The sequence below is a fragment of the Ursus arctos genome, unplaced genomic scaffold (genome assembly GCF_023065955.2).
Source record: "Ursus arctos isolate Adak ecotype North America unplaced genomic scaffold, UrsArc2.0 scaffold_37, whole genome shotgun sequence".
Classification (NCBI taxonomy): Eukaryota; Metazoa; Chordata; class Mammalia; order Carnivora; family Ursidae; genus Ursus; species Ursus arctos.
The window spans coordinates 15,976,691-15,986,654 of NW_026623053.1; the positions used below are offsets into that span (position 1 = coordinate 15,976,691).

Consider the following 9,964-nt stretch of genomic DNA (forward strand, 5'->3'; position numbering starts at 1 on the left):
GACAGATAAGTACATTCTCCACCAGACAGACAAGTACATTCTCTGGGCCTTCCCCGAGCATTCCATCCTGTTTGGGCTCTATCGTATCCCAGCTGGGCAAACCTTGGAGCCCCTCATGAGGCCCCTGGACCCTGGGGGCACTGAGCCGGTCCTGCATCCGGGGATTCTAAGTCAAGTTCCTAGTTGGAGCCAGCGTCGGCTGGGCTGTCCCACCTGGCTCCCCGTCAAGGCCTGACTTGGGCTCCCGCCCGCACCTCCCCACCCTCTGTCCTCACACCTCCCCGCAGTGTTTACCACACAGAAGGAGGCGAGGCAAGCAAGCTGGGAAACTCCCGGCCACTGCTGCCGCCAGCTGAACATAATTAGCCCTGCTGCTCCCACAGAGGCGACACTGCGTGTTTGCCAAACCCTTGTCTTCTCCAGCTTGTTGGCAGCTCCTCGGGGCAGGCGAGCCTCCCAGCCTGCCCTCACTGGGGGAAGGGCAGAGCCCAGGATAGGAGAAGAGGGGAACAGAGCCAGGATGGGGAGGCTTGAGCTTTGGGCTGGGGCCCGGAGCACAGGGGAGCCCTTGGAATGGCTGTGTCCCCAGAGTCGCCTCCTTGTCCCCCGTGGTCCCTCAGCCCCTTGCCCCCAGCCATCCCGGGCACTGCGCAGGGGTGTGGCAGGAGCTGCCTCTCCGGGCATCTGCAGTCAGCAGCTGCCCGTGCTGGCCGGGGATTTCCACAACAGAGACGTTCTGGGCTGTCGGGGGCTGGCCACGGGGCCTCAGCTGTCCCACATGGTGTGTTTCAAGTACTTCTGCTTTTGAGGAACCTGCTGCCCAGGACTTCAAGGCCCCCCCCCCCGCCCCGTGCATGTCCCAAGGCCTCCACTGGCCATCGCCCCCTTCCACACAAGCTGCCTGGCTTCCACCTACTTGCTGCTGGTCCTGGGCTCCTGTGGCCAAGGAGAGCTGGACAGACATTTGAAAATGCATCAGCCTTGCCCCTGGAGTGAGTCCAGCCTCTGCTGGAACTCTGGAAGTCAGGCAGAGCCAGGGGATGTCCAATAAATATGTGTTGAATGAAGGAAGGGCCAGAGGTGCCAATGTGTCTTTGAGCCTCTGGCCTAGCCCTGTCCTCTCCACCAGGAACAGGCAGGGATCACTCAGGAGTTGCATTTGAAAATTTGAAAATGGCCATTTGATTCCAGAGAGGGTCTTACCACAGAGGCCGTTTTGGGCTGGGGACTTGACCCCTGCCCCTTCTCTTACCCAGGTGTGAGGAACAGTCTGGGGATCATAGACATCGTAAGTCGTCCCTGTGATGCTGCAAGAGTCCGCTGACTCCTTGATCTACATTCTTATTGATAAAGATCCCATCTGCCCAGCACTGGCCTTTGCAGACAAGAATCAGAAACTTCCGGTCTGTGGCGCTTTGGCCTCCTTACCAGTATGCCTTTCTGCGCACAGGAATGGGAGGGGCTAGCACTTCCCTTATGGTTGGTCTTCCTTCTCCCTCATGACCAGTCCAGTCTGAACTTTAACATTCAAGGCAGGACTGGAGAGAGCAAGGGAGAGATGGTCTAGAATCTTCTGTCCTTGTGTTGTCTCGGCCCCTCAGGGTTCAGCACAGATGGTCTCGGGTTGTTGAGAAGTTATCCACTGGGTATCCTGGAAATAGGCTGAGGGATCCAAGCATGTCCGGATGGACTTTCTGGCCAGGGTCTGCCTGTTTGGGAGAAGTCTCGGGCACTCTAATGAAGGGTGCAGTGCCTCCCATCGGCCACTCAGGTAGAGGTCAGAACCTCACCTCAGAAACAGGGCCAGGGGCGCCTGAGCGGCTCAGATGGCTGAGCGTCCGACTCTTGGTTTCAGCTCAGGTCATGATCTCGGGGGCGTGAGATCAAGCCCCACGGCAGGCTCTGTGTTCAGTGTGGAGTCTGCTTGAGATTCTCTCTTCCCCTCCCCCTCCCCCCACGTGTGCATGTGTTCTCTCTCTCTCTCTCAAATAAATCAATCAATCTTTTTTTTTTTTTTTTTTTAAAGAAAGAAACAGGGCCAGAATCCGAGGAGGTGTGGGACACTGGCCTTGGTGTCCTCCATTCTGGGCAGGAGGGAGACGCTGAGCCTCAGACGTAGGTCTTGACTTAAGAATGAATCCCAATACCACCCCTGCTCTTGGGAGGGAGGTTGTGTAACTGTGACGCAGGCAGAAAGCCTTCCTCCCCACTGCCTGACTTCCCTGGTGCTGCCAATGGGGCCAGCTTCTCTCCAACCCCTCCCTCTCCTGGGCACCCGGCTTGGGCACCGACCAGTTCTCTTTACCACCTCTCAGCCTTCCTTCCTTTTCTCTCCAGGCCCTCCCAAAGATGCTGTCACCTTGAGCCCCCAAATGGTGACCCTGACACCAGTCGCTTCTCTAAACCCCCCTCACCCCTCGGTGAGATAAATCTCCTTAAAGCCCGAGTCACATCAGTTTCCTGTCCCAAGCCCCAGTGGCACTGAACCACCTCTTGGGTAAAATCGTCTCTCCAGCCTCGTGTCAAAGCTTTTCCCATGTAGCCCAAACTGGCTTCTCAAGCTCATTGCCAGCACTTCTTTTCATTGGTCTATTTGTCCTTCAAATATACTATTTGTCCATCCACTCATTCACTCATTTGTATTTACCATGAATGGAGGGTGATAGGGATGAAAATCATCTCTCATTTTGTGAAGGGACAGGGACAGGGAGCAAGGAGGTAACCCATATGTCCATTGACAGATGTTGACATCTGGGTTGGCCTTGGACCTTTGAATTTTTTTAAGTATCGTTTGACTAACAATTTTTTTAATTATATTGGTGTTCTTACAAAGTAATGCATTTATTTTTTTTTTTAAAGATTTTATTTATTTATGTGACAGAGAGACAGCCAGCGAGAGAGGGAACACAGCAGGGGGAGTGGGAGAGGAAGAAGCAGGCTCCCAGCAGAGGAGCCCGATGTGGGACTCAATCCCGGAACGCCAGGATCACGCCCTGAGCCGAAGGCAGACGCTTTAACGACTGCGCTACCCAGGCGCCCCCAAAGTAATGCATTTAAAAACAATTTTCAAAAATAAAATTATTTTATAAGATAACATGTACATTAGAGCAAACACAAAACTTATATTGATTATCCCAATATTTAAAAATAAATAACAAAAGAAAATATTATTCTTGGTGCTATAATCACTTTAATATTGCTCTTGTACTTCAATCACTTTTTTAGGTCTCTAAATACCATATCGTTGACATTTTTCCAAAAAAATGCATTACTTTCAACCCAGGCTTATTATTTTTAATTTTTCACAAAATTACCCACAATCCCCTTTAAAGTTGCATTTTAAAGTTAATGAATTCAACATTTTTGACACTTTTAATGGATTCTTCTCCACGGCCCATAATATTTTTAAATGAGAATTTGCCCTCTCCATACGTGCTGAGAAGCTCAGAGAATATCTGTAAATAGAGGCTTTTTTTCATTCTGATTTTTTTATACTGCAATGTGTGAATCTTTTCTTGGGCTCTGAGTTTCTCAAGAAAGGCTTAGCCGCTGGGAAGTCTGTCGTGGTGAACGCCAGCTAGGAGTCACTCTCCTTAGCTGTGTGGCCTTGGGCTGGGGCTTCCCCTTCCGAGCTGCAGGCTTCCTCAGCTGTAAGGCGAGAAGATTCCCCCCAGCTGCCCTGTGTGCTGAGGGGTTCATGACAGTGGGCACGGCGGGCCCAGCAGAGGGCTGACCGCGAGAGGTGCTGGACTAGTAGGTATTTGTGACTCGCAGGGGCGGCCTCCCCCTCCTGCCTCTCAGGGCGGGCCTGCTCCCTTGCTTCCGGCCTCGGGAGGAACCAAGGGAAGCTTTGGGCCTCACACAGCAGGCTGTAATAAATAGCAGGCACAAGTCACCTGGCTGGGGTTCCCACGTGCATGGCCCGCTTCTGAGCACCTGGCATGGATATGAACAAATTTAATTCTAACCGCCTCTAAGAGAGGCACCATTATTATTTTTTTTTTTAAGATTTTATTTGTTTGAGAGAGAGGGAGAGTGAACACAAGAGAGAGAGAACAAGCACCAGCAGGGGGAGAGGGAGAAGCAGACTCCCCACTGAGCTGGATGCGGGACTCGATCCCAGGACTCCGGGATCATGACCTGAGCTGAAGGCGGACGCTTCACCAACTGAGCCACCCAGGCGCCCCGAGAGGTACCATTATCACCTGTGTTACAGCTCAGGATACCTAAGGACACCCAGGTAGTAAGGGGTGGAGCTGGGCTCACAGGGTCCCAGCAGGCTGGTCCTCGGCTCGCAAGCGGTCTCAGAGATGGTCCCTGTGGCTCACCAGATCCTCTCCCCACCCTTTGCCCCCCGCACGGTGTCCAGAGGAAGCTGAGCCCCGTGACTGACCCTATGCTGACAGGCACTCTTGCCCTCCGACTGCCTTTTGCTATTGGCCCACAGGGAGCCCAGGGGAGATGAAAGGGAGGGAAAAGATGGAAGTCAGGTTAACTCCTCGACCCCCTCCCACCAGGTCCCCCCAGGCCGGCTGTGGCCTTCCTTCCAGGGTCAGGCAGCCTCTTGCACTGGTTCTCTCCCTCCGGATTCCAGGAAGTAGGATGAGTGCTGTTGCTTTGGACCCCGAGCTGTGGCCCCAGCCCCATGCTCTCTTTCCCGCCTTTACATCTGTGTCAGTCGTTCCCTTTGTGAATGAACCAGCCCCAGCCCTGGACTGCCTCACAGGTATGCAAAATTTCTTTGGGCCTTATTAGTCTGCTGCTGCTTTTATTTTTAATTTTTCTTATTTTTTGAAAAGATTTAAGTGGGCACAAAAGGATATAGTAAAAAGTCCCCCTTCCTCTCTCTGTCTCTCTGTCTCTCTCTCGAACACCCTGCTCTCCCCACAGAAAACTTATGAAATATTTGGGGTATTTTTATTGTTAAATATACATAATATAAAGTTTGCCATTTTAGCCACGTTCAAGTGTACGGTTCTGCGGCATTAAATATATCCACGTTGTTGTGCGACCTTTGCCACCACCCATCTCCAGAACTTTCTCATCTATCCCAACTGGAACGCCGGGCCCATTAAACATGAGCTCCTTGAAATGGTTTCTTGGTGGATTTCTCCAGAGACATTGTATGCATATTCAAGCAAACACGTATAATGAAAAACATGAATGGTAGCTTATTTTGTACGCTGTTTGCATCTTGCTTTTTTTCACTTAATAATAGATCTTGGATATCATTTCACATCAATAAATAATGCAATTCTCATCCTTCTGTTCAGCTTTCCCTTGTACAGATACCCCTATGTAATCGCGCCTTCCCACATTGATGGAAACTGTGTTCAATCTTCTGCTGGACAGATAGCTACAGTTGCTTCTAACCTCCTGTTTCCTTTCCTAGCTCATTACCCTGCATCTCCCGCTCTGCATCCTTGAAACGGGTGCCCACCACCACTGTGACTTCAGGGCCTTCTGGGCCTCCGGGTTCCTGACTTGCCCTTCTCTGGAGACTACCTGTTCCTTCCCCTCTGGCTATGCAGTGACACCAGCTCGTGCCTCGGGACCCAGCACCCACCCTGGAGGCCTGTGCTCCAGATGTGACAAACCATAATGCCACAAAGTAAAGGAAGAGGGCGTCGATGGACCCGTGGCATCTATGGGTAGGGTTGCCTTCCTAACATGGGCTTGTGGGGAGCACCCACGTTGCACCTGCAGGTCCGGGGGCCTGACGGGCATCTTCAGAGGTGAGGAGCTCAGCACCAGGTTTCCAAACTCGATTCAGTCCCAGCTGAATGTGCTGGCAGCTGCTCCAGGAGGCGTGGCCGCTGCTAGCCTGTTTATCTTTCCACCACAATGCTGTGCGGCTTCTCCTCCCTGACCCTGCTTCCACCAACACCACCTTCCAGGTAAAAAAGGAATTGTAGAGAAAGGGAAAAGAAAATGGTAGAGAAACACACTCTCAAAAAAAAAAAAAAAAAAAGGAAAAATATGTGTGTGTGTGTGTGTGTGTATATATATATATATAAAACTCAAGATGGATGCTAGATGGGGCTGGGTCAATTATGAAAAGGGCTTTTCATGTCGCACTGCTACTAAGAGCACATGTTTTGTTTTGTTTTTTTAAAGATTTTATTTATTTATTTGACAGAGATAGAGACAGCCAGCGAGAGAGGGAACACAAGCAGGGGGAGTGGGAGAGGAAGAAGCAGGCTCATAGCGGAGGAGCCTGATGTGGGGCTCGATCCCAGAACACCGGGATCACGCCCTGAGCCGAAGGCAGACACTTAACCGCTATGCCACCCAGGCGCCCCACATGTTTTAGGAATATACACATGATGCCTGTGGAGCCCTTGCCACCCTGTGAGGTAAGTATTGCTTGTTTGTTTGTTTGTTCTTCCCCACCATTCTCCTGATGAAGAAAGAGGCTCAGGGAAGTCAAGGGACCAGCCAGTCAATGCCAGAGGTGGGGCTGGCTGGACCCTCCTCCCGACCCCAAATCTGCCTGACTTCGTACACTTCCCAGAGTTCGGCCTGCGGTCCACAGGTGTGCTGGCTGGTGGGTGGTGCTGCTTGGAGACGCTACCGAGGAAAAGATTAATGAACATGGAAGGACCAGAGGCAGCGAGGCCCAGCTGTAATGGGGAGAGATGTGGGGTAACAGCGTCAGTCAAACCAGGTCAGGTTGTAGGCTGAGTCCCTGGAGGATGTTGGAGGGGACAATTAGAAATGGCTGGAGGACTGGAGACCAGCTAAAGGTGTGTGTGCAACTGTCCTGAGAGTTGGCCCTGCCCGGGAAGGACAAAGAGAAGGAGAAACAGGGCGAGGGCGTCCCGAGCAAGGAGGACGCTCTCACTGTGCAGCTCACTGGGTTATATTGCCATCTTCACTTCTAGGAAATGTGGGACCTCACAGAAAGGACCTTGTCCTCATGGACAGAGGGCTTAGAGGTGGAGTTTTTATTTAGCAAGAGGCAAAGTAAAGATGGAACCGGGTGCAGTAGGGATGGGATGAAAACCCCATGAGGAATGAATTCAGTTGTGTTCAGTTGAAGACTGGGGTCTGGCATCTCCTCTCCCGCTCCTGCCTCCAGCATCCCCTCCTGAGGACCCGAGGTCTGAGGTCATTTCACGCTATGCAGGCCCCTAGCGTGAAGGAGCACCAGCAAAGCAGGGATGGAGGCCAGGGGAGACCACCCTGGGTGGGGAGACCTCATCTGCAGACAGTGCTCTCTGGAGGAAACGGTTTTCCCCCTGGCTTCTTGGGATCAGTTAAGGAAAGCTTTCAGGAGAAAGCAGAAGCCGAGGAGGCCATTTGGGGGACACCCTAAGAACCCCCCTCCCTGATGCCCCACCTTCCTGGCCTTCGTGGAGAGCACCAAGGACAAGGACAGGCTGGCTTGTTAAAACCAGCAGGCGCTGCAGAGCCAGACAGCCTGACGAAGCGCCCAGGTGTGCAAGGCCCATGGGGCCGGATGCCACAGCGGACAGCAAGAAGGACCAGCCCCCACCCGCAAAGGGGGCACAGGCAGGCCCTCAATCCATAGCAGCCTCAGACGGTATCAGGGAGGGCCTGAGAGAGGACAGGCCCCAGCAGTGGGGGCTGTGGCTGAGACCTGGCTGCCAGAGGCTTGGGAAGGTCACAAAGTTTACGGCCTGGCTGCTTTCCTGCTGGGGTTCCTCAGAAGCTTTGACCTCTCCCTCCCCAGGAACCACACACACACACACCCATTTCTGGCCATTCTGTATGTGCTGCCTCAGGGAAGGGATGTGAAAACAGAAAGAGAAGAGAAAGTATAGAAAGAAAGTCTTGCTGACCTCTGAGCTCCAGAATTACACCTCCTTAGAGGAATGGAAGACGTAGGAATAGAGTGGGCGCTCCTTGACGACGGACAGCGAGGCTCGTCAACCTCTCCAACCAGATAGAGTCCCTGGGCCTGAGAAGAGGACAGAGGTGGGGGTGTCTTGAGATGTATGTGGATGTCGGTGGGGTCCTGGGCAAGGAGCCTTGCCTGAGTTTCCCAGGATGAGCCCAGAGGAAGTGGTAACGGTCTAGGTTAGACATGGCTGTGGTGTGTCAGGCAGAGGGGCGTCTGCCGCGCTGGGGGCGGCGGAGAGTCCTGTGCCCTTGGCAGAGCAAGAGCATGGATGAGAGAGCAGCCGTGAAGGGATCTTGTGGACAAGAAGTGACAGCCCAAAGTGACCAGAGAGGGAATCCCAGTCGATGCCACGTGGACAGCTGGCCTGGAGGATCGTAGGGCCTCCAGCATCCCCTCATGTACCGGGTAAGCCCCCCTGAACCCAGGACCATCCCAGGAACTTTGGGGGGACGAAAGGACCAGCTGGTCTCTGAGGTGATGAGATGAAGTGTCTGTGACCGTAGGGGGAAGGGAACTGAATGTAGACATGAGGATGACATATTAACAAGATCAACTCTTGCACACCCACGTCTGTGCATTGAAATGCTACCCGGCTGTAAGGCGGAGGCAGAGTCTGTAAGGGCAATACATAGATAATAAGTGCCTACAAACAGAAGACGCAGTAAACTGGGGGAAATTATGATATCATACATAACAAAAGTTATGTAAAACTAATTTCCTTCCTATGTGAAGAACTCTTAGAAATCAGTAAGATGAAGACTGGCCACCAATAGGATAGTTCATAAAGGATATAAGTAGTTCACAGAAAAATAGAAATGACGCCTTAACATTTGAAATACATCCCTCGACCATAATGACAGAAATGCCAGTTAAGATTACGGTGAGATGCCATCTTCACCTCTCGGACGGGGGAAGGTTTAGACATGTAGCAAAGCTGGGTGTTGGTGGGAGAGGACAGGCGAGTGCCCTATTTCAGTCACTGCCAGGAGGGTAGATGGGCACAGCCCCTTCAGACAGCAAGGTGGCAATATCTATCAGAGTTAAAGCACATTTTTTCTTTGACCTGCAATTCCAGTTCTTGGAACTTACTGTGGCATATCCCCACAGACCCACAAGGGTGTTTGTCCAAGGAGGTAAGCCATAGCGTTGTTTGTCGTGGCAAAAAAGAGGAAACAACCCAAATTCTATTGATATGGGACTAGATAGATAAATAAATAATAACACATCAATGGAGTACTATGTGGCCACGCAAAACGAAATACAGATCTGTGTATGCTGATGTGGAAAGATCTTGGAAATACGTTGTTAATTAAAAATAATAGCAAGGTCCAGAGCACTGTGTATAATTGACCACCAGTTGCAATTTAAAAAAAAATCTATAAGCAAATATACACGTTTATGCGTGGATATTTCTAAAGGGGCACAGAGCTTAAACAAATACTGTATTTTCACAGGATAACTTTGTAGTTTGAATGGTTCATGTCGGTGGATGTTTCATTTGTATAATAGCTTTATGAGTTAAAGGGGCGACCAGAAGCAGAGGAGCAGTGGGGAAAGGCACAGCCAGAACTTTTGCTGGCCTCAGGCTGAGGGGGGCAGGTTTGTGCCAGGGAATGAGTGCTGTCCATGTGGACAGCCTCAGACTTCAGGGACTGGGGCTGAGTCACAGCCACCCTGGAAACTGTGATGAAAGTCCACAACAGGCAGGCATTAATGACGTGTTCTAGAACAGTTCATCTTCGACAATGGAGCACTGGAGGGGTTCTAGGATGGGCTGGGAAGGATGAATAAGGGGGTGTCTGCAAAGAGATATGGAAAATGAGTCCTCTGTCCTTTTGGCAGAATGACAGCAAAAAGAGCTCCTATTTCTCAGCAAAATCTACCTAAGCTCAAAGGTGAGATCAGCAAAGAGTTTTAAAGAGTCATTTTAGATGATTATTAGGAAGGATGCAAATGCTTGCACAAGATAAAAGAAGAAATTCGCACAAGATAAAAGAAGAAATTCAAAGTCTAGTAACAGATGAACAATGAGAAAACTAGAAACATCAATTCAAAAAAAAAGTCAGTTCAAATTCAAACAGGGAGATTCCATTTTCC

At 51.1% G+C, this 9,964-nt stretch overlaps 1 long non-coding RNA gene across 1 annotated transcript; it reads left to right on the forward strand.

Moving 5' to 3' along the window:
- The first annotated feature begins 2,127 nt into the window (after window positions 1-2,127).
- On the forward strand, window positions 2,128-7,770 carry LOC130542544 (uncharacterized). Its single transcript, XR_008957172.1, has 3 exons — window positions 2,128-4,192; window positions 4,518-4,726; window positions 5,393-7,770. It is a non-coding gene; the product is annotated as an uncharacterized LOC130542544 (long non-coding RNA).
- Window positions 7,771-9,964: the final 2,194 nt, after the last annotated feature.